This window comes from Pseudophryne corroboree, unplaced genomic scaffold (genome assembly GCF_028390025.1).
Source record: "Pseudophryne corroboree isolate aPseCor3 unplaced genomic scaffold, aPseCor3.hap2 scaffold_663, whole genome shotgun sequence".
NCBI lineage: Eukaryota > Metazoa > Chordata > Amphibia > Anura > Myobatrachidae > Pseudophryne > Pseudophryne corroboree.
Window position 1 is genome coordinate 32492 of NW_026970250.1, and position 27494 is coordinate 59985.

General features: G+C 47.4%; 27 non-coding genes across 27 annotated transcripts; 9 read left to right on the plus strand and 18 right to left on the minus strand.

Annotated features, from left to right (window-relative positions):
* Nucleotides 1-644: 644 nt before the first annotated feature.
* LOC135036886 (U1 spliceosomal RNA) lies at nucleotides 645-807 on the minus strand. The gene has a single exon (XR_010231515.1). It is a non-coding gene; the product is annotated as a U1 spliceosomal RNA (small nuclear RNA).
* Nucleotides 808-959: 152 nt separating this feature from the next.
* On the minus strand, nucleotides 960-1123 carry LOC135037017 (U1 spliceosomal RNA). Its single transcript, XR_010231633.1, has one exon. It is a non-coding gene; the product is annotated as a U1 spliceosomal RNA (small nuclear RNA).
* Nucleotides 1124-1797: 674 nt separating this feature from the next.
* LOC135036880 (U1 spliceosomal RNA) lies at nucleotides 1798-1960 on the minus strand. Its single transcript, XR_010231507.1, has one exon. It is a non-coding gene; the product is annotated as a U1 spliceosomal RNA (small nuclear RNA).
* Nucleotides 1961-2109: 149 nt separating this feature from the next.
* LOC135036887 (U1 spliceosomal RNA) lies at nucleotides 2110-2274 on the minus strand. Its single transcript, XR_010231516.1, has one exon. It is a non-coding gene; the product is annotated as a U1 spliceosomal RNA (small nuclear RNA).
* A 670-nt stretch (nucleotides 2275-2944) lies between these two features.
* LOC135036868 (U1 spliceosomal RNA) lies at nucleotides 2945-3107 on the minus strand. The gene has a single exon (XR_010231496.1). It is a non-coding gene; the product is annotated as a U1 spliceosomal RNA (small nuclear RNA).
* Nucleotides 3108-3259: 152 nt separating this feature from the next.
* On the minus strand, nucleotides 3260-3423 carry LOC135037024 (U1 spliceosomal RNA). Its single transcript, XR_010231640.1, has one exon. It is a non-coding gene; the product is annotated as a U1 spliceosomal RNA (small nuclear RNA).
* Nucleotides 3424-4097: 674 nt separating this feature from the next.
* On the minus strand, nucleotides 4098-4260 carry LOC135036922 (U1 spliceosomal RNA). Its single transcript, XR_010231545.1, has one exon. It is a non-coding gene; the product is annotated as a U1 spliceosomal RNA (small nuclear RNA).
* Nucleotides 4261-4412: 152 nt separating this feature from the next.
* LOC135037009 (U1 spliceosomal RNA) lies at nucleotides 4413-4576 on the minus strand. Its single transcript, XR_010231625.1, has one exon. It is a non-coding gene; the product is annotated as a U1 spliceosomal RNA (small nuclear RNA).
* A 144-nt stretch (nucleotides 4577-4720) lies between these two features.
* Nucleotides 4721-4836, plus strand: LOC135036963 (U5 spliceosomal RNA). Its single transcript, XR_010231577.1, has one exon. It is a non-coding gene; the product is annotated as a U5 spliceosomal RNA (small nuclear RNA).
* A 270-nt stretch (nucleotides 4837-5106) lies between these two features.
* Nucleotides 5107-5219, plus strand: LOC135036989 (U5 spliceosomal RNA). The gene has a single exon (XR_010231604.1). It is a non-coding gene; the product is annotated as a U5 spliceosomal RNA (small nuclear RNA).
* Nucleotides 5220-10039: 4820 nt separating this feature from the next.
* On the minus strand, nucleotides 10040-10203 carry LOC135036856 (U1 spliceosomal RNA). The gene has a single exon (XR_010231484.1). It is a non-coding gene; the product is annotated as a U1 spliceosomal RNA (small nuclear RNA).
* Nucleotides 10204-10347: 144 nt separating this feature from the next.
* Nucleotides 10348-10463, plus strand: LOC135036974 (U5 spliceosomal RNA). The gene has a single exon (XR_010231590.1). It is a non-coding gene; the product is annotated as a U5 spliceosomal RNA (small nuclear RNA).
* Nucleotides 10464-10733: 270 nt separating this feature from the next.
* Nucleotides 10734-10849, plus strand: LOC135036977 (U5 spliceosomal RNA). Its single transcript, XR_010231592.1, has one exon. It is a non-coding gene; the product is annotated as a U5 spliceosomal RNA (small nuclear RNA).
* Nucleotides 10850-11135: 286 nt separating this feature from the next.
* Nucleotides 11136-11251, plus strand: LOC135036953 (U5 spliceosomal RNA). Its single transcript, XR_010231568.1, has one exon. It is a non-coding gene; the product is annotated as a U5 spliceosomal RNA (small nuclear RNA).
* Nucleotides 11252-11526: 275 nt separating this feature from the next.
* On the plus strand, nucleotides 11527-11642 carry LOC135036982 (U5 spliceosomal RNA). The gene has a single exon (XR_010231597.1). It is a non-coding gene; the product is annotated as a U5 spliceosomal RNA (small nuclear RNA).
* Nucleotides 11643-18272: 6630 nt separating this feature from the next.
* LOC135036850 (U1 spliceosomal RNA) lies at nucleotides 18273-18436 on the minus strand. The gene has a single exon (XR_010231478.1). It is a non-coding gene; the product is annotated as a U1 spliceosomal RNA (small nuclear RNA).
* A 671-nt stretch (nucleotides 18437-19107) lies between these two features.
* LOC135036936 (U1 spliceosomal RNA) lies at nucleotides 19108-19270 on the minus strand. Its single transcript, XR_010231555.1, has one exon. It is a non-coding gene; the product is annotated as a U1 spliceosomal RNA (small nuclear RNA).
* Nucleotides 19271-19422: 152 nt separating this feature from the next.
* Nucleotides 19423-19586, minus strand: LOC135037013 (U1 spliceosomal RNA). Its single transcript, XR_010231629.1, has one exon. It is a non-coding gene; the product is annotated as a U1 spliceosomal RNA (small nuclear RNA).
* A 671-nt stretch (nucleotides 19587-20257) lies between these two features.
* LOC135036919 (U1 spliceosomal RNA) lies at nucleotides 20258-20420 on the minus strand. The gene has a single exon (XR_010231542.1). It is a non-coding gene; the product is annotated as a U1 spliceosomal RNA (small nuclear RNA).
* Nucleotides 20421-20572: 152 nt separating this feature from the next.
* On the minus strand, nucleotides 20573-20736 carry LOC135036998 (U1 spliceosomal RNA). The gene has a single exon (XR_010231614.1). It is a non-coding gene; the product is annotated as a U1 spliceosomal RNA (small nuclear RNA).
* A 674-nt stretch (nucleotides 20737-21410) lies between these two features.
* LOC135036910 (U1 spliceosomal RNA) lies at nucleotides 21411-21573 on the minus strand. The gene has a single exon (XR_010231535.1). It is a non-coding gene; the product is annotated as a U1 spliceosomal RNA (small nuclear RNA).
* A 152-nt stretch (nucleotides 21574-21725) lies between these two features.
* On the minus strand, nucleotides 21726-21889 carry LOC135037018 (U1 spliceosomal RNA). The gene has a single exon (XR_010231634.1). It is a non-coding gene; the product is annotated as a U1 spliceosomal RNA (small nuclear RNA).
* A 674-nt stretch (nucleotides 21890-22563) lies between these two features.
* LOC135036923 (U1 spliceosomal RNA) lies at nucleotides 22564-22726 on the minus strand. The gene has a single exon (XR_010231546.1). It is a non-coding gene; the product is annotated as a U1 spliceosomal RNA (small nuclear RNA).
* Nucleotides 22727-22878: 152 nt separating this feature from the next.
* LOC135037007 (U1 spliceosomal RNA) lies at nucleotides 22879-23042 on the minus strand. The gene has a single exon (XR_010231623.1). It is a non-coding gene; the product is annotated as a U1 spliceosomal RNA (small nuclear RNA).
* Nucleotides 23043-23186: 144 nt separating this feature from the next.
* Nucleotides 23187-23302, plus strand: LOC135036964 (U5 spliceosomal RNA). Its single transcript, XR_010231578.1, has one exon. It is a non-coding gene; the product is annotated as a U5 spliceosomal RNA (small nuclear RNA).
* A 270-nt stretch (nucleotides 23303-23572) lies between these two features.
* On the plus strand, nucleotides 23573-23689 carry LOC135036992 (U5 spliceosomal RNA). The gene has a single exon (XR_010231608.1). It is a non-coding gene; the product is annotated as a U5 spliceosomal RNA (small nuclear RNA).
* Nucleotides 23690-23975: 286 nt separating this feature from the next.
* LOC135036990 (U5 spliceosomal RNA) lies at nucleotides 23976-24088 on the plus strand. The gene has a single exon (XR_010231605.1). It is a non-coding gene; the product is annotated as a U5 spliceosomal RNA (small nuclear RNA).
* The last annotated feature ends 3406 nt before the right edge of the window (nucleotides 24089-27494 follow it).

A 27494-nucleotide genomic window follows, 5' to 3' on the forward strand; every position in this document is an offset into this window, starting at 1 on the left:
GGCAGCCCCTCCCCCGTCAAGTTAAGGAGATTCAACTGAGGAAGCACAAGGGAACTCTCGTCTGGGGACAACAACTGCAGGGAGACCACATCTTTTCAGATGAACATGGGAGGGCGGAAGGCTGCCTAATACTGAAGCACCATCAAATATCAAACCATATGCAATAACTAGTACAAGTATTCCTGGGGGAAGGTCTGCAGGAGACGAATTTGCATACGGTGATGTCATCCAAGCAGTGGGCCAAAGTTGGCTGGAACCCTCATCTGCATATGAAAAGAGAAAAGGGTTATGCAGGGCTTGGCGGCCTTTTGCGGCGCTTGGATGACCCCTAGATCGCATTAAACACCTCCACCCTCCTTCGGTGTGGGGCTCATGTTGGCTATGCCCCAGCCCCTGAAGCATTCAAGCTGATTTCTTGCAGCAGCTGGGCACTGTAACAGCTCCAGAGCTGCTCTGTAAGGCAAGTAAAAGGTTGTGGGCCCTGCAGCACTACCTGTAGTTCGCATTGTGCGTTGGAAGGCACAAAGTAAGCAGAAAGGAGGAGAAGTCAGGATAGTGCGCAAGGGCATAGAAGGGAGCTGCTGAAGAAAAGAGAAGTGGAAACAGACAGCAAACTAGGCTGGAGAGAGACCTGAGACAAAGAGATCTGAATTATACGAGACCTGACCAGGGGAAACACAAATTATGCAGTCAAGTTTCCCACATTTGGGGAAATCGCAGGAGCAGCACACCCAGAGTGCAATGGGTGAGCCTTGCCCTGGGAGAAGCACCTTCATGATCATAGTATCTCACCTGGCAGGTAAGTAGGAGTTGGGCTAGAGCTGGGGAGGGTCGCTGCTCGGGCACCCCCCTGTCAAGTGAAGGAGATCCAACTGAGGCAGCACAAAGGAACTCTCGAAAGAAGAACAAGGCTAGAGGAAGATCTGAGACAAAGAAATCTGACTTTTACCAGAGCTGACCAGAGGAAAGCACAAACACAGTCCACCACTACCACAAATAATGCAGTCGAGTTTCCCACATTTGGGGAAATCACAGGGGTCAGCATACCCAGAGTGCAATGAATGAACCGCACCCTGGGAGAACAATCTTCATAACAATGGTATCTCCTATGCAAAATAAGTATGATTTGGGATATGGCTGGGGAGGGCCGCTGCTCAGGCACATCTCTGTCAAGTAAAGGAGATTCAACTGAGGCAGCACAAGGGAACTCTCATCTGGGGACAACAACTGCAGGGAGAACACATATTTTCAGATGAACATGGGAGGGCAGAAGGCTGCCTAATACTGAAGCACCCCCAAACAACAAACCAAATGCAACAACTAGTGCAAGCATTCCTGGGGGAAGGCCTGCAGCAGATAGATTTGCATATGGTGATGTCATCCAAGCAGTGGGTCAAAGTTGGCTTCAACCCTCGTCTGCATATGAAAAGAGAAAAGGGGCGTGCAGGGCATGGTGGCCTTTTGCGGCACTTGGCTGACCCCTAGTTTGCATTAAACACCTCCACCCTCCTTCGGTGTAGGGCTCATGTTGGCTATGCCCCAGCCCCTGAAGCATTCAAGCTGATTTCTTGCACCAGCTGGGCACTGTAACAGCTCCAGAGCTGCTCTGTAAGGCAAGTAAAAGGGTGTGGGCCCTGCAGCACTACCTGTAGTTCGCATTGTGCGTTGGAAGGCACAAAGTAAGCAGAAAGGAGGAGAAGTCAGGATAGTGCGCAAGGGCATAGAAGGGAGCGGCTCAAGAAAAGAGAAGTGGAAACAGACAGCAAACTAGGCTGGAGAGAGACCTGAGACAAAGAGATCTGAATTATACGAGACCTGACCAGGGGAAACACAAATTATGCAGTCAAGTTTCCCACATTTGGGGAAATCGCAGGGGCAGCACACCCAGAGTGCAATGGGTGAGCCTTGCCCTGGGAGAAGCACCTTCATGATCATAGTATCTCACCTGGCAGGTAAGTAGGAGTTGGGCTAGAGCTGGGGAGGGTCGCTGCTCGGGCACCCCCCTGTCAAGTGAAGGAGATCCAACTGAGGCAGCACAAGGAAACTCTCGAAAGAAGAACAAGGCTAGAGGAAGATCTGAAACAAAGAAATCTGACTTTTACCAGAGATCAGAGGAAAACACAAACACAGTCCCCCACTACCAACAAATAAAGCAGTCGCGTTTCCCACATTTGGGGAAATCACAGGGGTCAGCATACCCAGAATGCAATGAATGAACCTCACCCTGGGAGAGTAATCTTCATGACCATGGTATCTCCTATGCAAAATAAGTATGATTTGGGATAGGGCTGGGGAGGGCCGCTGCTCATGCACATCTCTGTCAAGTAAAGGAGATTCAACTGAGGCAGCACAAGGGAACTCTCATCTGGGGACAACAACTGCAGGGAGAACACATATTTTCAGATGAACATGGGAGGGCAGAAGGCTGCCTAATACTGAAGCACCCCCAAACAACAAACCAAATGCAACAACTAGTGCAAGCATTCCTGGGGGAAGTTCTGCAGAAGACGGATTTGCATACGGTGATGTCATCCAAGCAGTGGGTCAAAGTTGGCTTCAACCCTCATCTGCATATGAAAAGAGAAAAGGGGCGTGCAGGGCATGGCGGCCTTTTGCGGTGCTTGGATGACCCCTAGTTCGCATTAAACACCCCACCCTCCTTTGGTGTGGGGCTCATGTTGGCCATGCCCCATCCCCTGAAGCATTCAAGCTGATTTATTGCAGCAGCTGGGCACTGTAACAGCTCCAGAGCTGCTCTGAACGGCAAGTAAAAGGGTGTGGGCCCTGCAGCACTACCTGTAGTTTGCATTGTGCATTGGAAGGCACAAAGTAAGCAGACGGGAGAAGTCAGGATAGTGCGCAAGGGCATAGAAGGGAGCGGCTCAAGAAAAGAGAAGTTGAAACAGACAGCAAACTAGGCTGGAGAGAGACCTGAGACAAAGAGATCTGAATTATACGAGAGCCGACCAGGGGAAACACAAATTATGCAGTCAAGTTTCCCACATTTGGGGAAATCGCAGGAGCAGCACACCCAGAGTGCAATGGGTGAGCCTTGCCCTGGGAGAAGCACCTACATGATCATAGTATCTCACCTGCCAGGTAAGTAGAAGTTGGGCTAGAGCTGGGGAGGGTCGCTGCTCGGGTACCCCCCTGTCAAGTGAAGGAGATCCAACTGAGGCAGCACAAGGGAACTCTCGAAAGAAGAACAAGGCTAAAGGAAGATCTGAGACAAAGAAATCTGACTTTTACCAGAGCTGACCAGAGGAAAGCACAAACACAGTCCCCCACTACCACAAATAATGCAGTCGAGTTTCCCACATTTGGGGAAATCACAGGGGTCAGCATACCCAGAATGCAATGAATGAACCTCACCCTGGGAGAACAATCTTCATGACCATGGTATCTCCTATGCAAAATAAGTATGATTTGGGATAGGGCTGGGGAGGGCCGCTGCTCAGGCACATCTCTGTCAAGTAAAGGAGATTCAACTGAGGCAGCACAAGGGAACTCTCATCTGGGGACAACAACTGCAGGGAGAACACATATTTTCAGATGAACATGGGAGGGCAGAAGGCTGCCTAATAATGAAGCACCCCCAAACAACAAACCAAATGCAACAACTAGTGCAAGCATTCCTGGGGGAAGGCCTGCAGCAGATGGATTTGCATACGGTGATGTCATCCAAGCAGTGGGTCAAAGTTGGCTTCAACCCTCGTCTGCATATGAAAAGAGAAAAGGGGCGTGCAGGGCATAGCGGCCTTTTGCGGCGCTTGGATGACCCCTAGTTCGCATTAAACACCTCCACCCTCCTTCGGTGTGGGGCTCATGTTGGCTATGCCCCAGCCCCTGAAGCATTCAAGCTGATTTCTTGCAGCAGCTGGGCACTGTAACAGCTCCAGAGCTGCTCTGTACGGCAAGTAAAAGGGTGTGGGCCCTGCAGCACTACCAGTAGTTTGCATTGTGCATTGGAAGGCACAAAGTAAGCAGACAAGAGGAGAAGTCAGGATAGTGCACAAGGGTATAAAAGGGAGGGGCTCATGAAAAAAGAAGTGGAAACAGACAGCAAACTAGGCTGGAGAGAGACCTGAGACAAAGAGATCTGAATTATACGAGAGCCGACCAGGGGAAACACAAATTATGCAGTCAAGCTTCCCACATTTGGGGAAATCGCAGGGGCACCACACCCAGAGTGCAATGGGTGAGCCTTGCCCTGGGAGAAGCACCTTCATGATCATAGTATCTCACCTGGCAGGTAAGTAGGAGTTGGGCTAGAGCTGGGGAGGGTCGCTACTCGGGCACCCCCCTGTCAAGTGAAAGAGATCCAACTGAGGCAGCACAAGGGAACTCTCGAAAGAAGAACAAGGCTAGAGGAAGATCTGAGACAAATAAATCTGACTTTTACCAGAGCTGACCAGAGGAAAGCACAAACACAGTCCCCCACTACCACAAATAATGCAGTCGAGTTTCCCACATTTGGGGAAATCACAGGGGTCAGCATACCCAGAATGCAATGAATGAACCTCACCCTGGGAGAACAATCTTCATGACCATGGTATCGCCTATGCAAAATAAGTATGATTTGGGATAGGGCTGGGGAGGGCCGCTGCTCAGGCACATCTCTGTCAAGTAAAGGAGATTCAGCTGAGGCAGCACAAGGGAACTCTCATCTGGGGACAACAACTGCAGGGAGAACACATATTTTCATATAAAAATCTTGGTCATGCTCTGGTTTCTCTTCAGAACGAACAAATCTTTCGCCTCTTACTAAAGATTTCCGTGGAGAGGAGCAAAACCGAGTTTTATCTCAATTTTTGCATGCCCCATCTTTTTGGGGTTTCTTTTACCGGTTTAAAGATAGAATGAGTGTGCTTTAATGTAAGCTCATTTGCATAGAAATGACAGTAAATGTTTATTTATGTTCAAACAGAACTTTCTTGACCATGCTACTTGCTTTAAAGATCTGGGAGCACATGGAATACAGTACAAACCATGCTTATAGCAAGGAGAAGCCAGGTGAGAAATCTGCTTTCTTTCAAATTGGGCGCTCACTTTGATCTGAATGAGGACTGCTGGCATGGCACTCAGGCGACAGGTGGAATCTTGGTCATGCTCTGGTTTCTCTTCAGAACGAACAAATCTTTCGCCTTTTACTAAAGATTTCCGTGGAGAGGAGCAAAACTGAGTTTTATCTCAATTTTTGCATGCCCCATATCATACCTCCCAACTGTCCCGATTTTCGCGGGACAGTCCCGTTTTTTGGGGACTGTCCCGCTGTCCCACCTGCGGGCCGCAGTGTCCCGCGGTGGGGAGGACAATTGGGAGGCTCTGTCTGTCGCTGCCCTGCTTAGCAGAGCAGCGGTGAATAGACGCTGTGCGCATGCGCACAGCGTCTATTCACTGAAGTCAGAGGGAGAGGTGGCATGCCAGCGGCTCACAGAGCGCTGGGCATGCCCGCTCAGTGCCGAAAACGGGGGCGTGACTCGCGATCGCGGGTCCTCCCGCGAAGCCACGCCCCCTTTTACTTAGGCCACACCCTTTTTGGGAGCGCGCGCGACTTCGCCGCGCGTGTGTCCCTCTTTGCGAGCCGACAAAGTTGGGAGGTATGCCCATATTATTGGGGTTTCTTTTATCAGTTTAAAGACAGAACGAGTTTGCTTTCTTGTTAGCTTTAATGTAAGTTTATTTGCATAACAATGACAGTAAATGTTTGTTTCTTTTCAAACAGAACTTTCTTGACCATGCTACTTGCTTGAAAGATCTGGGAGCACATGGAAAACAGTACAAACCATGCAGTATCACAAGAGCCTTTATTTGATCTTTCATGAAGATAGAGCAGAATTGAGGACACGTCAACAATTTCTGCCGAAGGTGGTTCATCTTTCCACATGGTGCCTTTGGCCACTGACACCTTCGTTGAGTCAAAGTCTCTGGCTGTGGTCAGAACTTTGAAAATTTATGTCACCAGAACGGTTCAGATTAGGAAAACAGAGGCTCTGTTTGTCCTGTATGCTCCCAACAGGATTGGGTGTCCTGCTTCCATGTAGACCATTATGCGCTGGATCTGTGGTAAGATTCAGCATGCTCATTCCATGGCAGGATTGCCGTTACTGAATTAGGTGAAGACCCATTCTACTAGAAAGGTGGGTTCATCCTGGGCAGCTGGTCGGGGAGTCTCGGCATTGCAACTTTGCCGAGCAGCTATTTAGTAAACACTTTTGCTAAGTTTTACAAGTTTGATACCTTGGCCGATGATAACTTCAAGTTGGGTCATTCGGTGCTGCAGAGTCGTACGCACTCTTCCACCCGTTCAAGAGCTTTGGTATAACCCCATGGTTCTTAATGTGACCCCAGCATCCTCTAGGTCGTATGAGAAAATAGGATTTTAATACCTACCGGTAAATCCTTTTCTCTTAGTCTGTAGAGGATGCTGGGCACCCGTCCCAGTCCATACTGTGTCTGCAGTTATTACTTGTGGTTATACACATGTTGTGTTATGGTTCTGGTCAGCTTTTTGCTGCAATTGTTCATGCCGTTGGCTTGTGTTCTGTTGAATGCCACGTTCTGCGGCATGCTTAAGGTGTGAGCTGGTAAGATGCTCACCTTAGTTTAACAATAAATCCTTTCCTCGAAATGTCCGTCTCCATGGGCACAGTTCCTATAACTGGAGTCTGGAGGAGGGGCATAGAGGGAGGAGCCAGTTCACACCCTTTGATAGTCTTAAAGTGCCCATGTCTCTTGCGGATCCCGTCTATACCCCATGGTTCTTAATGTGACCCCAGCATCCTCTACGGACTAAGAGAAAAGGATGCCCTTGCGCACTATCCTGACTTCTCCTCCCGTCTGCTTACTTTGTGCCTTCCAACGCACAATGCAAACTACAGGTGGTGCTGCAGGGCCCACACCCTTTTACTTGCCTTACAGAACAGCTCTGGAGCTGTTACAGTGCCCAGCTGCTGCAAGAAATCAGCTTGAATGCTTCAGGGGATGGGGCATGGCCAACATGAGCCCCACACCAAAGGAGGGTGGGGGTGTTTAATGAGAACTAGGGGTCATCCAAGCACTGCAAAAGGCCGCCATGCCCTGCACGCCCCTTTTCTCTTTTCATATGCAGATGAGGGTTCCAGCCAACTTTGGCCCACTGCTTGAATAACATCACTGTATGCAAATCCGTCTGCTGCAGACCTTCCCCCAGGAAGGCTTGTACTAGATGTTGCATATGGTTTGATATTTGATGGTGCTTCAGTATTAGGCAGCCTTCCGCCCTCCCATGTTCATCTGAAAAGATGTGGTCTCCCTGCAGTTGTTGTCCCCAGACGAGAGTTCCCTTGTGCTTCCTCAGTTGAATCTCCTTAACTTGACGGGGGAGGGGCTGTCCGAGCAGCCACCCTCCCCAGCCCTATCCCAACTCATACTTATTTTGCATATGAGATCTCTTGATCATGAAGATTGTTATCACAGGGTGAGGTTCATCCATTATATTTTAAAATAGGAAGGTACAAATTACATATTTGAATTGCATTTATGTGCTGGATTCAAATGTCCCCCCCCCCCTTCCTTTCTCAATTGTGCCCGTCAGCAGCTATTCTAAGGTTGCTGCCAATGGGTGTGACACATTAATTTCTTCTGTGGGGTACACTGGACTCCACAAGGATTCACATTGGGGTGTAGAGTAGGATCTTGATCTGAGGCACCAACCGGCTCAAAGCTTTTGACTGTTCCCAAGATGCTCAGTGCATTCTCCTCTATAACCCCGCTTCCATGAACAGGGAGCTCAGTTTGTAGTTGGTGCCTTCAGTAGCAGGCCACTTAACAGGGGCCTGCCTCAGGCAGCCTATTCTTAGCTATTAATTTTGACAAGAAAAGAAGAACTTGTTTTATGAGAATCTACAAGGGCTGCAGCAGGCTAGGTCTAATAGACATCTTTACTGCAGCTTCATCACTCCCAGCGGCGCTGTATACTCCCGTGCCCTGGTTGCTGGGTCACTGCAGCGGAGGGTCCGGTTTCATCCTAAGGTCAGTCACACACACACCACCCTTCCGGATCACGAGGCCGCTGATGAAGGGGAGCGTGGCCGTAGGGGGTGGACCGTGTGCGCACTGGCGTGGACACTGATTACTGGGCAGCCGCTCCACTAGCCACCAGGTACAGTTAAGGAGCACAGGTCTGGGGGTTTTTCTCCTATATTAACCCAATTTTGTACTGCCCGCAGCGCATTGTGATAGGTAATAGGGCCTGATTCAGGTTGGATTGCAATCACAATAAGCGATCCAACTGCAAAAATTGCTAAGAGCATACGCATGTGCCTGCATTTTCTGCGGCACCCCGCAGAGAATGCGATCGCCTCTGCCTGTCAATCGGGGCGGGGGGGGGGATAGGTGGGTCAGCAACACTCCATTTCCAAGTCAGGGATGGAGCGGTGCGGGGGCAAGGCTTCAAAATGGGGTCTGCAACGGAGGAGACACAGGGGGCGTGGTCACAGCGGCTGTATGACATCACATTCAGCCGCTGTGATCACAAAAATGGTGGCGGCTTCCTGCGCGCACATACAGTCTGCACCAGCAGGAGGCTACACCATTTTTTATGATCACGCTGAACTGCAGTGCGACTGCAATTACAGCATGGTCAAGAAGGGAGGCGTCATGCTGGGTGGCCATGCCCTTTCACTGTGCAGGAGCCAGCACTGCTCACACACTAGTCCCCGGGTGCAGCCCCCAACCCCCGGGACACCCGGAGCAACAAAATGTAGATTCAGGCCACCAGGCCACGCCCCTACCTATGAAACCATGCCTCCTTTTTACCATTGCGCTGCTTATCTGCGCGCACTGCATTACAATCTCCCTCGCCACCTCTCTGGGTGTCACCAGTGATAGTGACACCTCTGCCATGCTTGTAGCAGCTGGTCCTAAGATCTACGCCTCAAGCCCTGAGTGTTTGCCCTTGTGACTTGTTGATCATCATAGCGAAGCAGATGCTTACAGAAAACTGCAGGGGCTTAGATTGAAAATAAAAAAATTGATGGGTATAAGGTAGAGAGGAGCGGGTTCGGTTCTCCGAGAACCGAATTCCCCACGAACTCCACGTTGTTTACACTGGTCCGAGGCAGGCTCGGTTGTTCCCGCCTGACTCGGAAAACCTGAACAAGGGAAAATGTCATCATCCCGCTGTCGGATTCTCGCGAGATTCGGATTCCATATAAAGAGCTGCTTGTTGCCGCCATTTTTACTCGTGCTTTGAAGAGAGAGCGGAATGGACGTGGCTATGTTCTCTCAGTGGAAATCTCAATATCAGTGCTCAGTATCAGTGGTTACTTATTGCTGCTCAGTAATACTAGTAGTGTGTCTCTCCTGCTCAGTGTCAGTTCTCAGTAGTATCCTCATCAGTGCTCAGTATCACTGCTCATTGTCTTGTGCTGCATTGTGGTGCTCAGCATACTACAGTACATTACTAATAGTCCAGTGCTGCATCTTGCTGCTCAGTGTCAGTTCTAGTATCCTCATCAGTGCTCACTATCACTGTTCATTGCATTTTGGTTTTCTGTATACTACAGTAACATAGTAATATAGTAACATATAGTAACATAGTTTTTGAGGTTGAATAGAGGCAAATTGCCCATCGTGTTCAACCTGTTTTAAGTTGTGATGATTCTACATACTTGCTGAATAATGTTTTATGACTAGTTAGCTACTATAACTCATGTTACCCCCGGATTAACCATGTTGATATTTTAAGTATTATAACCTTAGATAGCTTTTTCATTCAGAAATGTATCCATTCCTTTTTTAAATCCAATTACAGAGTCCGCCATTACCACCTTCCCTGGCAGGGAATTCCACATCCTGATTGCCCTAACAGTGAAGATCATAGTATCTCACCTGGCAGGTAAGTAGGAGTTGGGCTAGAGCTGTGGAGGATTGCTGCTCGGGCACCCCCTGTCAAGTGAAGGAGATCCAACTGAGGCAGCACAAGGGAACTCTCGAAAGAAGAACAAGGCTAGAGGAAGATCTGAGACAAAGAAATCTGACTTTTACCAGAGCTGACCAGAGGAAAGCACAAACACAGTCCCCCACTACCACAAATAATGCAGTCGAGTTTCCCACATTTGGGGAAATCACAGGGGTCAGCATACCCAGAATGCAATGAATGAACCTCACCCTGGGAGAACAATCTTCATGACCATGGTATCTCCTATGCAAAATAAGTATGATTTGGGATAGGGCTGGGGAGGGCCGCTGCTCAGGCACATCTCTGTCAAGTAAAGGAGATTCAACTGAGGCAGCACAAGGGAACTCTCATCTGGGGACAACAACTGCAGGGAGAACACATATTTTCAGATGAAAATCTTGGTCATGCTCTGGTTTCTCTTCAGAACGAACAAATCTTTCGCCTTTTACTAAAGATTTCCGTGGAGAGGAGCAAAACTGAGTTTTACCTCAATTTTTGCATGCCCCATCTTTTTGGATTTTCTTTTATCGGTTTAAAGATAGAATGAGTGTGCTTTAATGAAAGCTCATTTGCATAGAAATTACAGTAAATGTTTGTTTCTTTTCAAACAGAACTTTCTTGACCATGCTACTTGCTTGAAAGATCTGGGAGCACATGGAATACAGTACAAACCATGCTTATAGCAAGGAGAAGCCAGGTGAGAAATCTGCTTTCTTTCAAATTGGGCGCTCACTTTGATCTGAATGAGGACTGCTGGCATGGCACTCAGGCGACAGGTGGAATCTTGGTCATGCTCTGGTTTCTCTTCAGAATGAACAAATCTTTCGCCTTTTATTAAAGATTTCCGTGGAGAGGAGCAAAACTGAGTTTTATCTCAATTTTTGCATGCCCCATATTATTGGGGTTTCTTTTATCAGTTTAAAGACAGAACGAGTGTGCTTTCTTGTTGGCTTTAATGTAAGTTTATTTGTATAACAATGATAGTAAATGTCTGTTTCTTTTCAAACAGAACTTTCTTGACCATGCTACTTGCTTGAAAGATCTGGGAGCACATGGAAAAGAGTACAAACCATGCTTATAGCAAGGGGAAGCCTGGTGAGAAATCTGCTTTCTTTCTTTCAAATTGGGTGCTCACTTTGAGCTGAATGAGGACTGCTGGCATGGCACTCAGGCGACAGGTGGAATCTTGGTCATGCTCTGGTTTCTCTTCAGAACGAACAAATCTTTCGCCTTTTACTAAAGATTTCCGTGGAGAGGAGCAAAACTGAGTTTTATCTCAAATTTTGCATGCCCCATCTTATTGGGGTTTTATTTTATCTGTTTAAAGATAGAACGAGTGTGCTTTAATGTAAGCTCATTTGCATAGAAATGACAGTAAATGTTTGTTTCTTTTCAAACAGAACTTTCTTGACTATACTAATTGCTTGAAAGATCTGGGAACACATGGAAAAGAGTACAAACCATGTTTATAGCTAGGGGAAGCCTGGTGAGAAATCTGCTTTCTTTCTTTCAAATTGGGTGCTCACTTTGAGCTCAATGAGAACTGCTGGCATGGCACTCAGGCGACAGGTGGAATCTTGGTCATGCTCTGGTTTCTCTTCAGAACTAACAAATATTTCGCCTTTTATTAAAGATTTCCGTGGAGAGGAGCAAAACTGAGTTTTATCTCAATTTTTGCATGCCCCATATTATTGGGGTTTCTTTTATCAGTTTAAAGACAGAACGAGTGTGCTTTCTTGTTAGCTTTAATGTAAGTTGCCATAGATGCAGTGAAACACATGTGTAGGGCACGGCGTGTCCGCGTGTATTTGACTCATGTGAAATGTTATAAAACAAAAATATATGATTATGATGTTAGCTGTTAGTCTCCACTAATAGGGAATAGAAGCTGAGCTATAAGAAAGGAATACACTAGATATGATGTCACTTAGCAATTACAATGTCTAAAGTGCATACAGATAGCTACTAATAACTCTTGATAAGAAAGTATATCAGTGTGGGTATATTTATATGATGGGATATTGGGACTAGTGAATATATATCACTCCTGCTGTCCAGATTGACAATAACCAGACAATTATGATAAGAGTAGAGATGTCACATGTGCTGCTATAGATATTAATTTAATGCTGTATGTGTCATTTGTTACAAATGGATACATTTTCTATGAGTCAGCCTAGCAGCTGCATGTTCTAACAGAACACTATCCTCACACAGAATCTGCTAACCTTGAGATAACTAAATGACAGTGTGTAACAGTCTCTTTACTATAAGACTGTTACAAAGTAATATATATATTTGAAGTCAGTCTAGCAGCTGTGTGTTCCAGCAGTTTATAAGACAAAGAAAATCTCCTATTGTGGAATCTAGACACATGGGACTGCTGGCCTGTGTCATACTATTTCTATGTAATACCAGTAACATGTATATAACTGTTACATAATTGTTACAAATGGATAAATCTTTGAGTCAGCCTAGCAGCTGCATGTCCTAACAGGACACCATAAATCCTTTACAGTGTAACAAATTGATTGGTAACACTTAAAGGCTGGAGAGCAGTTATATGCCTTACTAGCATACTCAATATACCACATTATTACACCAGTTACCACGATTATTGACAGCGCATTTGATATATTATATTACCCTCACACTGAGTCTGTTTACCTTTAGATAACTAAGTGACCGAATATGTAACAGTTTCTCTATCATAAGACTGTTACAAAGTGAGATAGATATATTTGGAAGTCAGTCAAACAGCTGTGTGTTTCAGCGGTTTATAAGAAAATTCCTCATTGTGGAATCTGGACCACTAAGGGTTATTATATATATAGCACATGGAATTGCCACATCTCCCTATATGATAATTTCATTACACTGTAACATAATAAGAATTAACTCTTTAACAGTGTAAATAGAGAGTAATGAATCTCTGACACATGGAATATATTATTTCTTAGATGAATTGGATAAACCATTATGACAGACACTTTGCTTCTTAATAAGAATTGAGGTGGCTATACCTCTAAGGAAAGCATTATTGCCTACGCCTAGATCAGATTAAATAAGATCTGGCTGAATATATGAAGGAAGGTTGCTATTTATATGAGAATTGGAATTGCTATATTCCTTAAGGCAACCCCACCGATTGATATATGTTGTCAATTAAGTATATCTGAACGGCTATATCTGGACCAGATTTAATAAGATCTGGCTGATTATATGAAGGAGGGCTGCTATTTATATTGGAATTGCCATATTCCTTAAGGCAACCGCACCTGTTGGTATATCTCGCCAATTAACTATATCTAAACAGCTAAATTAAAGCTATTCATCATTTTTTTAGTTTGGATATTAATAAATATGATCTTTCCATGATCCATAGAGATTTCCCTATCAAGTGATTCCTTATCCGATATAGAAAGCTATCCCCCTGTGGTATTGAATTTAGGAATATAGTCTTAGGGGACACAGAGAAATAAGTGATCCCCATCTACCTAAGCACCCCACAAATTGGAGGTTAGCTTACCGGTTATACTCAATCACCCCCACAAATTCGCCAATGGGGATGGCTTCCCGGGAGGTAACCCCTATTGAGTGAAGGGAGTATATAGGATACGACCCAGTGGTACCTGACGACATAGATACTAACAGCTATTTAATAACATTACGCTAGAAAGTGATTATTAGCAACATATATATCTATATAAACAACCCCGCCAGGGTTGTGCCTTCAAAAATAATCACACACGGACACGCTTTTTAAACCTTTTTTTCACATCTCTTTATTCTTCTTATGCACATGTATGTTAGTTCTGTGATTTTAACATTTATGTTTCACTGCAGTTTGGGATAATAATATTAATATTTATCCAATTTTAATACATACTTAATAAAGGTTATATTTTATGATTCATTCATTCTGTCCAGTGCGTCAACAGTGCAGATTTCTTCTTGTTTTTTCTCCCAAATTCTATAACAATGACAGTAAATGTTGTTTCTTTTCAAACAGAACTTTCTTGACCATGCTACTTGCTTGAAAGATCTGGGAGCACATGGAAAACAGTACAAACCATGCAGTATCACAAGAGCCTTTATTTGATCTTTCATGAAGATAGAGCAGAATTGAGGACACGTCAACAATTTCTGCCGAAGGTGGTTCATCTTTCCACATGGTGCCTTTGGCCACTGACACCTTCGTTGAGTCAAAGTCTCTGGCTGTGGTCAGAACTTTGAAAATTTATGTCACCAGAACGGTTCAGATTAGGAAAACAGAGGCTCTGTTTGTCCTGTATGCTCCCAACAGGATTGGGTGTCCTGCTTCCATGTAGACCATTATGCGCTGGATCTGTGGTAAGATTCAGCATGCTCATTCCATGGCAGGATTGCCATTACTGAATTAGGTGAAGACCCATTCTACTAGAAAGGTGGGTTCATCCTGGGCAGCTGGTCGGGGAGTCTCGGCATTGCAACTTTGCCGAGCAGCTATTTAGTAAACACTTTTGCTAAGTTTTACAAGTTTGATACCTTGGCTGATGATAACCTCAAGTTGGGTCATTCGGTGCTGCAGAGTCGTACGCACTCTCCCACCCGTTCAAGAGCTTTGGTATAACCCCATGGTTCTTAATGTGACCCCAGCATCCTCTAGGTCGTATGAGAAAATAGGATTTTAATACCTACTGGTAAATCCTTTTCTCTTAGTCCGTAGAGGATGCTGGGCACCCGTCCCAGTCCATACTGTGTCTGCAGTTATTACTTGTGGTTATACACATGTTATGTTATGGTTCTGGTCAGCTTTTTGCTGCAATTGTTCATGCCGTTGGCTTGTGTTCTGTTGAATGCCACGTTCTGCGGCATGCTTAAGGTGTGAGCTGGTAAGATGCTCACCTTAGTTTAACAATAAATCCTTTCCTCGAAATGTCCGTCTCCCTGGGCACAGTTCCTATAACTGGAGTCTGGAGGAGGGGCATAGAGGGAGGAGCCAGTTCACACCCTTTGAAAGTCTTAAAGTGCCCATGTCTCTTGCGGATCCCGTCTATACCCCATGGTTCTTAATGTGACCCCAGCATCCTCTACGGACTAAGAGAAAAGGATGCCCTTGCGCACTATCCTGACTTCTCCTCCCGTCTGCTTACTTTGTGCCTTCCAACGCACAATGCGAACTACAGGTGGTGCTGCAGGGCCCACACCCTTTTACTTGCCTTACAGAACAGCTCTGGAGCTGTTACAGTGCCCAGCTGCTGCAAGAAATCAGCTTGAATGCTTCAGGGGATGGGGCATGGCCAACATGAGCCCCACACCAAAGGAGGGTGGGGGTGTTTAATGCGAACTAGGGGTCATCCAAGCACCGCAAAAGGCCGCCATGCCCTGCATGCCCCTTTTCTCTTTTCATATGCAGATGAGGGTTCCAGCCAACTTTGGCCCACATCTTGGATGACATCACCGTATGCAAATCCGTCTTCTGCAGACCTTCCCCCAGGAATGCTTGTACTAGTTGTTGCATATGGTTTGATATTTGATGGTGCTTCAATATTAGGCAGCCTTCCACCCTCCCATGTTCATCTGAACAGATGTGGTCTCCCTGCAGTTGGTGTCCCCAGACGAGAGTTCCCTTGTGCGTCCTCAGTTGAATCTCCTTAACTTGACGGGGGAGGGGCTGCCCGAGCAGCCACCCTCCCCAGCCCTATCCCAACTCATACTTATTTTGCATATGAGATCTCTTGATCATGAAGATTGTTCTCACAGGGTGAGGTTCATCCATTATATTTTAAAATAGGAAGGTACAAATTACATATTTGAATTGCATCTATGTGCTGGATTCAAATGTCCCCCCCCCCCCCTTCCTTTCTCAATTGTGCCCGTCAGCAGCTATTCTAAGGTTGCTGCCAATGGGTGTGACACATTAATTTCTTCTGTGGGGTACACTGGACTCCACAAGGATTCACATTGGGGTGTAGAGTAGGATCTTGATCTGAGGCACCAACCGGCTCAAAGCTTTTGACTGTTCCCAAGATGCTCAGCGCATCCTCCTCTATAACCCCACTTCCATGAACAGGGAGCTCAGTTTGTAGTTGGTGCCTTCAGTAGCAGGCCACTTAACAGGGGCCTGCCTCAGGCAGCCTATTCTTAGCTATTAATTTTGACAAGAAAAGAAGAACTTGTTTTATGAGAATCTACAAGGGCTGCAGCAGGCTAGGTCTAATAGACATCTTTACTGCAGCTTCATCACTCCCAGCGGCGCTGTATACTCCCGTGCCCTGGTTGCTGGGTCACTGCAGCGGAGGCTCCAGTTTCTTCCTAAGGTCAGTCACACACACACCGCCCTTCCGGATCACGAGGCCGCTGATGAAGGGGAGCGTGGCCGTAGGGGGTGGACCGTGTGCGCACTGGCGTGGACACTGATTACTGGGCAGCCGCTCCACTAGCCACCAGGTACAGTTAAGGAGCACAGGTCTGGGAGTTTTACTCCTATATTAACCCAATTTTGTACTGCCCGCAGCGCATTGTGATAGGTAATAGGGCCTGATTCAGGTTGGAATGCAATCACAATAAGCGATCCAACTGCAAAATTTGCTAACAGCATACGCATGTGCCTGCATTTTCTGCGGCACCCCGCAGAGAATGCGATCGCCTCTGCCTGTCAATCGGGGCGGGGGGGGGGGAGAGGGGGGTCAGCAACACTCCATTTCCAAGTCAGGGATGGAGCGGTGCGGGGGCAAGGCTTCAAAATGGGGTCTGCAACGGAGGAGACACAGGGGGCGTGGTCACAGCGGCTGTATGACATCACATTCAGCCACTGTGATCACAAAAATGGTGGCGGCTTCCTGCGCGCACATACAGTCTGCACCAGCAGGAGGCTACACCATTTTTTATGATCACGCTGAACTGCAGTGCGACTGCAATTACAGCATGGTCAAGAATGGAGGCGTCATGCTGGGTGGCCATGCCCTGTCACTGTGCAGGAGCCAGCACCGCACACACACTAGTCCCCGGGTGCAGCCCCCAACCCCCGGGACACCCGGAGCAACAAAATGTAGATTCAGGCCACCAGGCCACGCCCCTACCTATGAAACCATGCCTCCTTTTTACCATTGCACTGCTTATCTGCGCGCCCTGCATTACAATCTCCCTCGCCACCTCTCTGGGTGTCACCAGTGATAGTGACACCTCTGCCATGCTTGTAGCAGCTGGTCCTAAGATCTACGCCTCAAGCCCTGAGTGTTTGCCCTTGTGACTTGTTGATCATCATAGCGAAGCAGATGCTTACAGAAAACTGCAGGGGCTTAGATTGAAAATAAAAAAATTGATGGGTATAAGGTAGAGAGGAGCGGGTTCGGTTCTCCGAGAACCGAATTCCCGACGAACTCCACGTGGTTTACACTGGTCCGAGGCAGGCTCGGTTGTTCCCGCCTGACTCGGAAAACCTGAACAAGGGAAAATGTCATCATCCCGCTGTCGGATTCTCGCGAGATTCGGATTCCATATAAAGAGCTGCGCGTTGCCGCCATTTTTACTCGTGCATTGAAGAGAGAGCGGAGAGGACGTGGCTATGTTCTCTCAGTGGAAATCTCAATATCAGTGCTCAGTATCAGTGGTTACTTATTGCTGCTCAGTAATACTAGTAGTGTGTCTCTCCTGCTCAGTGTCAGTTCTCAGTAGTATCCTCATCAGTGCTCAGTATCACTGCTCATTGTCTTGTGCTGCATTGTGGTGCTCAGCATACTACAGTACATTACTAATAGTCCAGTGCTGCATCTTGCTGCTCAGTGTCAGTTCTAGTATCCTCATCAGTGCTCACTATCACTGTTCATTGCATTTTGGTTTTCTGTATACTACAGTAACATAGTAATATAGTAACATATAGTAACATAGTTTTTGAGGTTGAATAGAGGCAAATTGCCCATCGTGTTCAACCTGTTTTAAGTTGTGATGATTCTACATACTTGCTGAATAATGTTTTATGACTAGTTAGCTACTATAACTCATGTTACCCCCGGATTAACCATGTTGATATTTTAAGTATTATAACCTTGGATAGCTTTTTCATTCAGAAATGTATCCATTCCTTTTTTAAATCCAATTACAGAGTCCGCCATTACCACCTTCCCTGGCAGGGAATTCCACATCCTGATTGCCCTAACAGTGAAGATCATAGTATCTCACCTGGCAGGTAAGTAGGAGTTGGGCTAGAGCTGTGGAGGATTGCTGCTCGGGCACCCCCTGTCAAGTGAAGGAGATCCAACTGAGGCAGCACAAGGGAACTCTCGAAAGAAGAACAAGGCTAGAGGAAGATCTGAGACAAAGAAATCTGACTTTTACCAGAGCTGACCAGAGGAAAGCACAAACGCAGTCCCCCACTACCACAAATAATGCAGTCGAGTTTCCCACATTTGGGGAAATCACAGGGGTCAGCATACCCAGAGTGCAATGAATGAACCTCACCCTGGGAGAACAATCTTCATGACCATGGTATCTCCTATGCAAAATAAGTATGATTTGGGATAGGGCTGGGGAGGGCCGCTGCTCAGGCACATCTCTGTCAAGTAAAGGAGATTCAACTGAGGCAACACAAGGGAACTCTCATCTGGGGACAACAACTGCAGGGAGAACACATATTTTCAGATGAACATGGGAGGGCAGAAGGCTGCCTAATACTGAAGCACCCCCAAACAACAAATCAAATGCAACTACTAGTGCAAGCATTCCTGGGGGAAGGCCTGCAGCAGATGGATTTGCATATGGTGATGTCATCCAAGCAGTGGGTCAAAGTTGGCTTCAACCCTCGTCTGCATATGAAAATAAAAAAGGGGTGTGCAGGGCATGGCGGCCTTTTGCGGCGCTTGGATGACCCCTAGTTCGCATTAAACACCTCCACCTTCCTTCGGTGTGGGGCTCATGTTGGCTATGCCCCAGCCCCTGAAGCATTCAAGCTGATTTCTTGCAGCAGCTGGGCACTGTAACAGCTCCAGAGCTGCTCTGTAAAGCAAGTAAAAGGGTGTGGGCCCTGCAGCACTACCTGTAGTTTGCATTGTGCGTTGGAAGGCACAAAGTAAGCAGACGGGAGAAGTCAGGATAGTGCACAAGGGCATAGAAGGGAGCGGCTCAAGAAAAGAGAAGTGGAAACAGACAGCAAACTAGGCTGGAGAGAGACCTGAGACAAAGAGATCTGAATTATACGAGAGCCGACCAGAGGAAACACAAATTATGTAATCAAGTGTCCCACATTTGGGGAAATCGTAGGAGCAGCACACCCAGAGTGCATTGGGTGAGCCTTGCCCTGGGAGAAGCACCTTCCTGATCATAGTATCTCACCTGGCAGGTAAGTAGGAGTTGGGCTAGAGCTGGGGAGGGTCGCTGTTCGGGCACCCCCCTGTCAAGTGAAGGAGATCCAACTGAGGCAGCACAAGGAAACTCTCGAAAAAAGAACAAGGCTAGAGGAAGATCTGAGACAAAGAAATCTGACTTTTACCAGAGCTGACCAGAGGAAAGCACAAACACAGTCCCCCACTACCACAAATAATGCAGTCGAGTTTCCCACATTTGGGGAAATCACAGGGGTCAGCATACCCAGAATGCAATGAATGAACTTCACCCTGGGAGAACAATCTTCATGACAATTGTATCTCCTATGCAAAATAAGTATGATTTGGGATAGGGCTGGGGAGGGCCGCTGCTCAGGCACATCTCTGTCAAGTAAAGGAGATTCAACTGAGGCAGCACAAGGGAACTCTCATCTGGGGACAACAACTGCAGGGAGAACACATATTTTCAGATGAACATGGGAGAGCAGAAGGCTGCCTAATACTGAAGCACCCCCAAACAACAAACCAAATGCAACAACTAGTACAAGCATTCCTGGGAAAAGGTCTGCAGAAGACGGATTTGCATACGGTGATATCATCCAAGCAGTGGGCCAAAGTTGGCTGGAACCCTCATCTGCATATGAAAAGAGAAAAGGGGTATGCAGGGCATGGCGGCCTTTTGCGGCGCTTGGATGACCCTTAGTTAGCATTAAACACCTCCACCCTCCGTCGGTGTGGGGCTCATGTTGGCTATGCCCCAGCCCCTGAAGCATTCAAGCTGATTTCTTGCAGCAGCTGGGCACTGTAACAGCTCCAGAGCTGCTCTGTAAGGCAAGTAAAAGGGTGTTGGCCCTGCAGCACTACCTGTAGTTTGCATTGTGCGTTGGAAGGCACAAAGTAAGCAGACAGGTGAAGTCAGGAGAGTGCACAAGGGCATAGAAGGCAGCGGCTCAAGAAAAGAGAAGTGGAAACAGACAGCAAACTAGGCTGGAGAGAGACCTGAGACAAAGAGATCTGAATTATACGAGAGCCGACCAGGGGAAACACAAATTATGCAGTCAAGTTTCCCACATTTGGGGAAATCACAGGAGCAGCACACCCAGAGTGCAATGGGTGAGCCTTGCCCTGGGAGAAGCACCTTCATGATCATAGTATCTCACCTGGCAGGTATGTAGGAGTTGGGCTAGAGCTGGGGAGGGTCGCTGCTCGGGTACCCCCCTGTCAAGTGAAGGAGATCAAACTGAGGCAGCACAATGGAACTCTCGAAAGAAGAACAAGGCTAGAGGAAGATCTGAGACAAAGAAATCTGACTTTTACCAGAGCTGACCAGAGGAAAACACAAACACAGTCCCCCACTACCACAAATAATGCAGTTGAGTTTCCCACATTTGGGGAAATCACAGGGGTCAGCATACCCAGAATGCAATGAATGAACCTCACCCTGGGAGAACAATCTTTATGACCATGGTATCTCCTATGCAAAATAAGTATGATTTGGGATAGGGCTGGGGAGGGCCGCTGCTCAGGCACATCTCTGTCAAGTAAAGGAGATTCAACTGAGGCAGCACAAGGGAACTCTCATCTGGGGACAACAACTGCAGGGAGAACACATATTTTCAGATGAACATGGGAGAGCAGAAGGCTGCCTAATACTGAAGCACCCCCAAACAACAAACCAAATGCAACAACTAGTGCAAGCATTCCTGGGGGAAGGCCTGCAGCAGATAGATTTGCATATGGTGATGTCATCCAAGCAGTGGGTCAAAGTTGGCTTCAACCCTCGTCTGCATATGAAAAGAGAAAAGGGGTGTGCAGGGCATGGTGGCCTTTTGCGGCACTTGGCTGACCCCTAGTTTGCATTAAACACCTCCACCCTCCTTCGGTGTGGGGCTCATGTTGGCTATGCCCTAGCCCCTGAAGCATTCAAGCTGATTTCTTGCAGCAGCTGGGCACTGTAACAGCTCCAGAGCTGCTCTGTAAGGCAAGTAAAAGGGTGTGGGCCCTGCAGCACTACCTGTAGTTCGCATTGTGCGTTGGAAGGCACAAAGTAAGCAGAAAGGAAGAGAAGTCAGGATAGTGCGCAAGGGCATAGAAGGGAGCGGCTCAAGAAAAGAGAAGTGGAAACAGACAGCAAACTAGGCTGGAGAGAGACCTGAGACAAAGATATCTGAATTATACGAGACCTGACCAGGGGAAACACAAATTATGCAGTCAAGTTTCCCACATTTGGGGAAATCGCAGGAGCAGCACACCCAGAGTGCAATGGGTGAGCCTTGCCCTTGGAGAAGCACCTTCATGATCATAGTATCTCACCTGGCAGGTAAGTAGGAGTTGGGCTAGAGCTGGGGAGGGTCGCTGCTCGGGCACCCCCCTGTCAAGTGAAGGAGATCCAACTGAGGCAGCACAAAGGAACTCTCGAAAGAAGAACAAGGCTAGAGGAAGATCTGAGACAAAGAAATCTGACTTTTACCAGAGCTGACCAGAGGAAAGCACAAACACAGTCCACCACTACCACAAATAATGCAGTCGAGTTTCCCACATTTGGGGAAATCACAGGGGTCAGCATACCCAGAGTGCAATGAATGAACCGCACCCTGGGAGAACAATCTTCATAACAATGGTATCTCCTATGCAAAATAAGTATGATTTGGGATATGGCTGCGGAGGGCCGCTGCTCAGGCACATCTCTGTCAAGTAAAGGCGATTCAAATGAGGCAGCACAAGGGAACTCTCATCTGGGGACAACAACTGCAGGGAGAACACATATTTTCAGATGTACATGGGAGGGCAGAAGGCTGCCTAATAATGAAGCACCCCCAAACAACAAACCAAATGCAACAACTAGTGCAAGCATTCCTGGGGGAAGGCCTGCAGCAGATGGATTTGCATACGGTGATGTCATCCAAGCAGTGGGTCAAAGTTGGCTTCAACCCTCGTCTGCATATGAAAAGAGAAAAGGGGCGTGCAGGGCATAGCGGCCTTTTGCGGCGCTTGGATGACCCCTAGTTCGCATTAAACACCTCCACCCTCCTTCGGTGTGGGGCTCATGTTGGCTATGCCCCAGCCCCTGAAGCATTCAAGCTGATTTCTTGCAGCAGCTGGGCACTGTAACAGCTCCAGAGCTGCTCTGTACGGCAAGTAAAAGGGTGTGGGCCCTGCAGCACTACCTGTAGTTTGCATTGTGCATTGGAAGGCACAAAATAAGCAGACAAGAGGAGAAGTCAGGATAGTGCACAAGGGTATAAAAGGGAGGGGCTCATGAAAAAAGAAGTGGAAACAGACAGCAAACTAGGCTGGAGAGAGACCTGAGACAAAGAGATCTGAATTATACGAGAGCCGACCAGGGGAAACACAAATTATGCAGTCAAGCTTCCCACATTTGGGGAAATCGCAGGGGCACCACACCCAGAGTGCAATGGGTGAGCCTTGCCCTGGGAGAAGCACCTTCATGATCATAGTATCTCACCTGGCAGGTAAGTAGGAGTTGGGCTAGAGCTGGGGAGGGTCGCTACTCGGGCACCCCCCTGTCAAGTGAAAGAGATCCAACTTAGGCAGCACAAGGGAACTCTCGAAAGAAGAACAAGGCTAGAGGAAGATCTGAGACAAATAAATCTGACTTTTACCAGAGCTGACTAGAGGAAAGCACAAACACAGTCCCCCACTACCACAAATAATGCAGTCGAGTTTCCCACATTTGGGGAAATCACAGGGGTCAGCATACCCAGAATGCAATGAATGAACCTCACCCTGGGAGAACAATCTTCATGACCATGGTATCGCCTATGCAAAATAAGTATGATTTGGGATAGGGCTGGGGAGGGCCGCTGCTCAGGCACATCTCTGTCAAGTAAAGGAGATTCAGCTGAGGCAGCACAAGGGAACTCTCATCTGGGGACAACAACTGCAGGGAGAACACATATTTTCAGATAAAAATCTTGGTCATGCTCTGGTTTCTCTTCAGAACGAACAAATCTTTCGCCTCTTACTAAAGATTTCCGTGGAGAGGAGCAAAACCGAGTTTTATCTCAATTTTTGCATGCCCCATCTTTTTGGGGTTTCTTTTACCGGTTTAAAGATAGAATGAGTGTGCTTTAATGTAAGCTCATTTGCATAGAAATGACAGTAAATGTTTATTTATGTTCAAACAGAACTTTCTTGACAATGCTACTTGCTTTAAAGATCTGGGAGCACATGGAATACAGTACAAACCATGCTTATAGCAAGGAGAAGCCAGGTGAGAAATCTGCTTTCTTTCAAATTGGGCGCTCACTTTGATCTGAATGAGGACTGCTGGCACAGCACTCAGGCGACAGGTGGAATCTTGGTCATGCTCTGGTTTCTCTTCAGAATGAACAAATCTTTCGCCTTTTATTAAAGATTATCCGTGGAGAGGAGCAAAACTGAGTTTTATCTCAATTTTTGCATGCCCCATATTATTGGGGTTTCTTTTATCAGTTTAAAGACAGAACGAGTGTGCTTTCTTGTTAGCTTTAATGTAAGTTTATTTGCATAACAATGACAATTAATGTCTGTTTCTTTTCAAGCAGAACTTTCTTGACCATACTAATTGCTTGAAAGATCTGGGAGCACATGGAAAAGAGTACAAACCATGTTTATAGCAAGGGGAAGCCTGGTGAGAAATCTGCTTTCTTTCTTTCAAATTGGGTGCTCACTTTGAGCTGAATGAGGACTGCTGGCATGGCACTCAGGCGACAGGTGGAATCTTGGTCATGCTCTGGTTTCTCTTCAGAACGAACAAATCTTTCGCCTTTTACTAAAGATTTCCGTGGAGAGGAGCAAAACTGAGTTTTATCTCAATTTTTGCATGCCCCATATCATACCTCCCAACTGTCCCGATTTTCGCGGGACAGTCCCGTTTTTTGGGGACTGTCCCGCTGTCCCACCTGCGGGCCGCAGTGTCCCGCGGTGGGGAGGACAGTTGGGAGGCTCTGTCTGTCGCTGCCCTGCTTAGCAGAGCAGCGGTGAATAGTCGCTGTGCGCACAGCGTCTATTCACTGAAGTCAGAGGGAGAGGTGGCATGCCAGCGGCTCACAGAGCGCTGGGCATGCCCCCTCAGTGCAGAAAACGGGGGCGTGACTCGCGATCGCGGGTCCTCCCGCGAAGCCATGCCCCTTTTTACTTAGGCCACGCCCTTTTTGGGAGCGCGTGCGACTTCGCCGCGCGTGTGTCCCTCTTTGCGAGCCGACAAAGTTGGGAGGTATGCCCATATTATTGGGGTTTCTTTTATCAGTTTAAAGACAGAACGAGTGTGCTTTCTGGTTAGCTTTAATGTAAGTTTATTTGCATAACAATGACAGTAAATGTTTGTTTCTTTTCAAACAGAACTTTCTTGACCATGCTACTTGCTTGAAAGATCTGGGAGCACATGGAAAACAGTACAAACCATGCAGTATCACAAGAGCCTTTATTTGATCTTTCATGAAGATAGAGCAGAATTGAGGACACGTCAACAATTTCTGCCGAAGGTGGTTCATCTTTCCACATGGTGCCTTTGGCCACTGACACCTTCGTTGAGTCAAAGTCTCTGGCTGTGGTCAGAACTTTGAAAATTTATGTCACCAGAACGGTTCAGATTAGGAAAACAGAGGCTCTGTTTGTCCTGTATGCTCCCAACAGGATTGGGTGTCCTGCTTCCATGTAGACCATTATGCGCTGGATCTGTGGTAAGATTCAGCATGCTCATTCCATGGCAGGATTGCCGTTACTGAATTAGGTGAAGACCCATTCTACTAGAAAGGTGGGTTCATCCTGGGCAGCTGGTCGGGGAGTCTCGGCATTGCAACTTTGCCGAGCAGCTATTTAGTAAACACTTTTGCTAAGTTTTACAAGTTTGATACCTTGGCCGATGATAACCTCAAGTTGGGTCATTCGGTGCTGCAGAGTCGTACGCACTCTTCCACCCGTTCAAGAGCTTTGGTATAACCCCATGGTTCTTAATGTGACCCCAGCATCCTCTAGGTCGTATGAGAAAATAGGATTTTAATACCTACCGGTAAATCCTTTTCTCTTAGTCTGTAGAGGATGCTGGGCACCCGTCCCAGTCCATACTGTGTCTGCTGTTATTACTTGTGGTTATACACATGTTGTGTTATGGTTCTGGTCAGCTTTTTGCTGCAATTATTCATGCCGTTGGCTTGTGTTCTGTTGAATGCCACGTTCTGCGGCATGCTTAAGGTGTGAGCTGGTAAGATGCTCACCTTAGTTTAACAATAAATCCTTTCCTCGAAATGTCCGTCTCCATGGGCACAGTTCCTATAACTGGAGTCTGGAGGAGGGGCATAGAGGGAGGAGCCAGTTCACACCCTTTGATAGTCTTAAAGTGCCCATGTCTCTTGCGGATCCCGTCTATACCCCATGGTTCTTAATGTGACCCCAGCATCCTCTACGGACTAAGAGAAAAGGATGCCCTTGCGCACTATCCTGACTTCTCCTCCCGTCTGCTTACTTTGTGCCTTCCAACGCACAATGCAAACTACAGGTGGTGCTGCAGGGCCCACACCCTTTTACTTGCCTTACAGAACAGCTCTGGAGCTGTTACAGTGCCCAGCTGCTGCAAGAAATCAGCTTGAATGCTTCAGGGGATGGGGCATGGCCAACATGAGCCCCACACCAAAGGAGGGTGGGGGTGTTTAATGAGAACTAGGGGTCATCCAAGCACTGCAAAAGGCCGCCATGCCCTGCACGCCCCTTTTCTCTTTTCATATGCAGATGAGGGTTCCAGCCAACTTTGGCCCACTGCTTGAATAACATCACTGTATGCAAATCCGTCTGCTGCAGACCTTCCCCCAGGAAGGCTTGTACTAGATGTTGCATATGGTTTGATATTTGATGGTGCTTCAGTATTAGGCAGCCTTCCACCCTCCCATGTTCATCTGAACAGATGTGGTCTCCCTGCAGTTGTTGTCCCCAGACGAGAGTTCCCTTGTGCTTCCTCAGTTGAATCTCCTTAACTTGACGGGGGAGGGGCTGCCCGAGCAGCCACCCTCCCCAGCCCTATCCCAACTCATACTTATTTTGCATATGAGATCTCTTGATCATGAAGATTGTTCTCACAGGGTGAGGTTCATCCATTATATTTTAAAATAGAAAGGTACAAATTACATATTTGAATTGCATTTATGTGCTGGATTCAAATGTCCCCCCCCCCCCTTCCTTTCTCAATTGTGCCCGTCAGCAGCTATTCTAAGGTTGCTGCCAATGGGTGTGACACATTAATTTCTTCTGTGGGGTACACTGGACTCCACAAGGATTCACATTGGGGTGTAGAGTAGGATCTTGATCTGAGGCACCAACCGGCTCAAAGCTTTTGACTGTTCCCAAGATGCTCAGTGCATTCTCCTCTATAACCCCGCTTCCATGAACAGGGAGCTCAGTTTGTAGTTGGTGCCTTCAGTAGCAGGCCACTTAACAGGGGCCTGCCTCAGGCAGCCTATTCTTAGCTATAAATTTTGACAAGAAAAGAAGAACTTGTTTTATGAGAATCTACAAGGGCTGCAGCAGGCTAGGTCTAATAGACATCTTTACTGCAGCTTCATCACTCCCAGCGGCGCTGTATACTCCCGTGCCCTGGTTGCTGGGTCACTGCAGCGGAGGGTCCGGTTTCATCCTAAGGTCAGTCACACACACACCACCCTTCCGGATCACGAGGCCGCTGATGAAGGGGAGCGTGGCCGTAGGGGGTGGACCGTGTGCGCACTGGCGTGGACACTGATTACTGGGCAGCCGCTCCACTAGCCACCAGGTACAGTTAAGGAGCACAGGTCTGGGGGTTTTTCTCCTATATTAACCCAATTTTGTACTGCCCGCAGCGCATTGTGATAGGTAATAGGGCCTGATTCAGGTTGGATTGCAATCACAATAAGCGATCCAACTGCAAAAATTGCTAAGAGCATACGCATGTGCCTGCATTTTCTGCGGCACCCCGCAGAGAATGCGATCGCCTCTGCCTGTCAATCGGGGCGGGGGGGGGTAGGTGGGTCAGCAACACTCCATTTCCAAGTCAGGGATGGAGCGGTGCGGGGGCAAGGCTTCAAAATGGGGTCTGCAACGGAGTAGACACAGGGGGCGTGGTCACAGCGGCTGTATGACATCACATTCAGCCGCTGTGATCACAAAAATGGTGGCGGCTTCCTGCGCGCACATACAGTCTGCACCAGCAGGAGGTTACACCATTTTTTATGATCACGCTGAACTGCAGTGCGACTGCAATTACAGCATGGTCAAGAAGG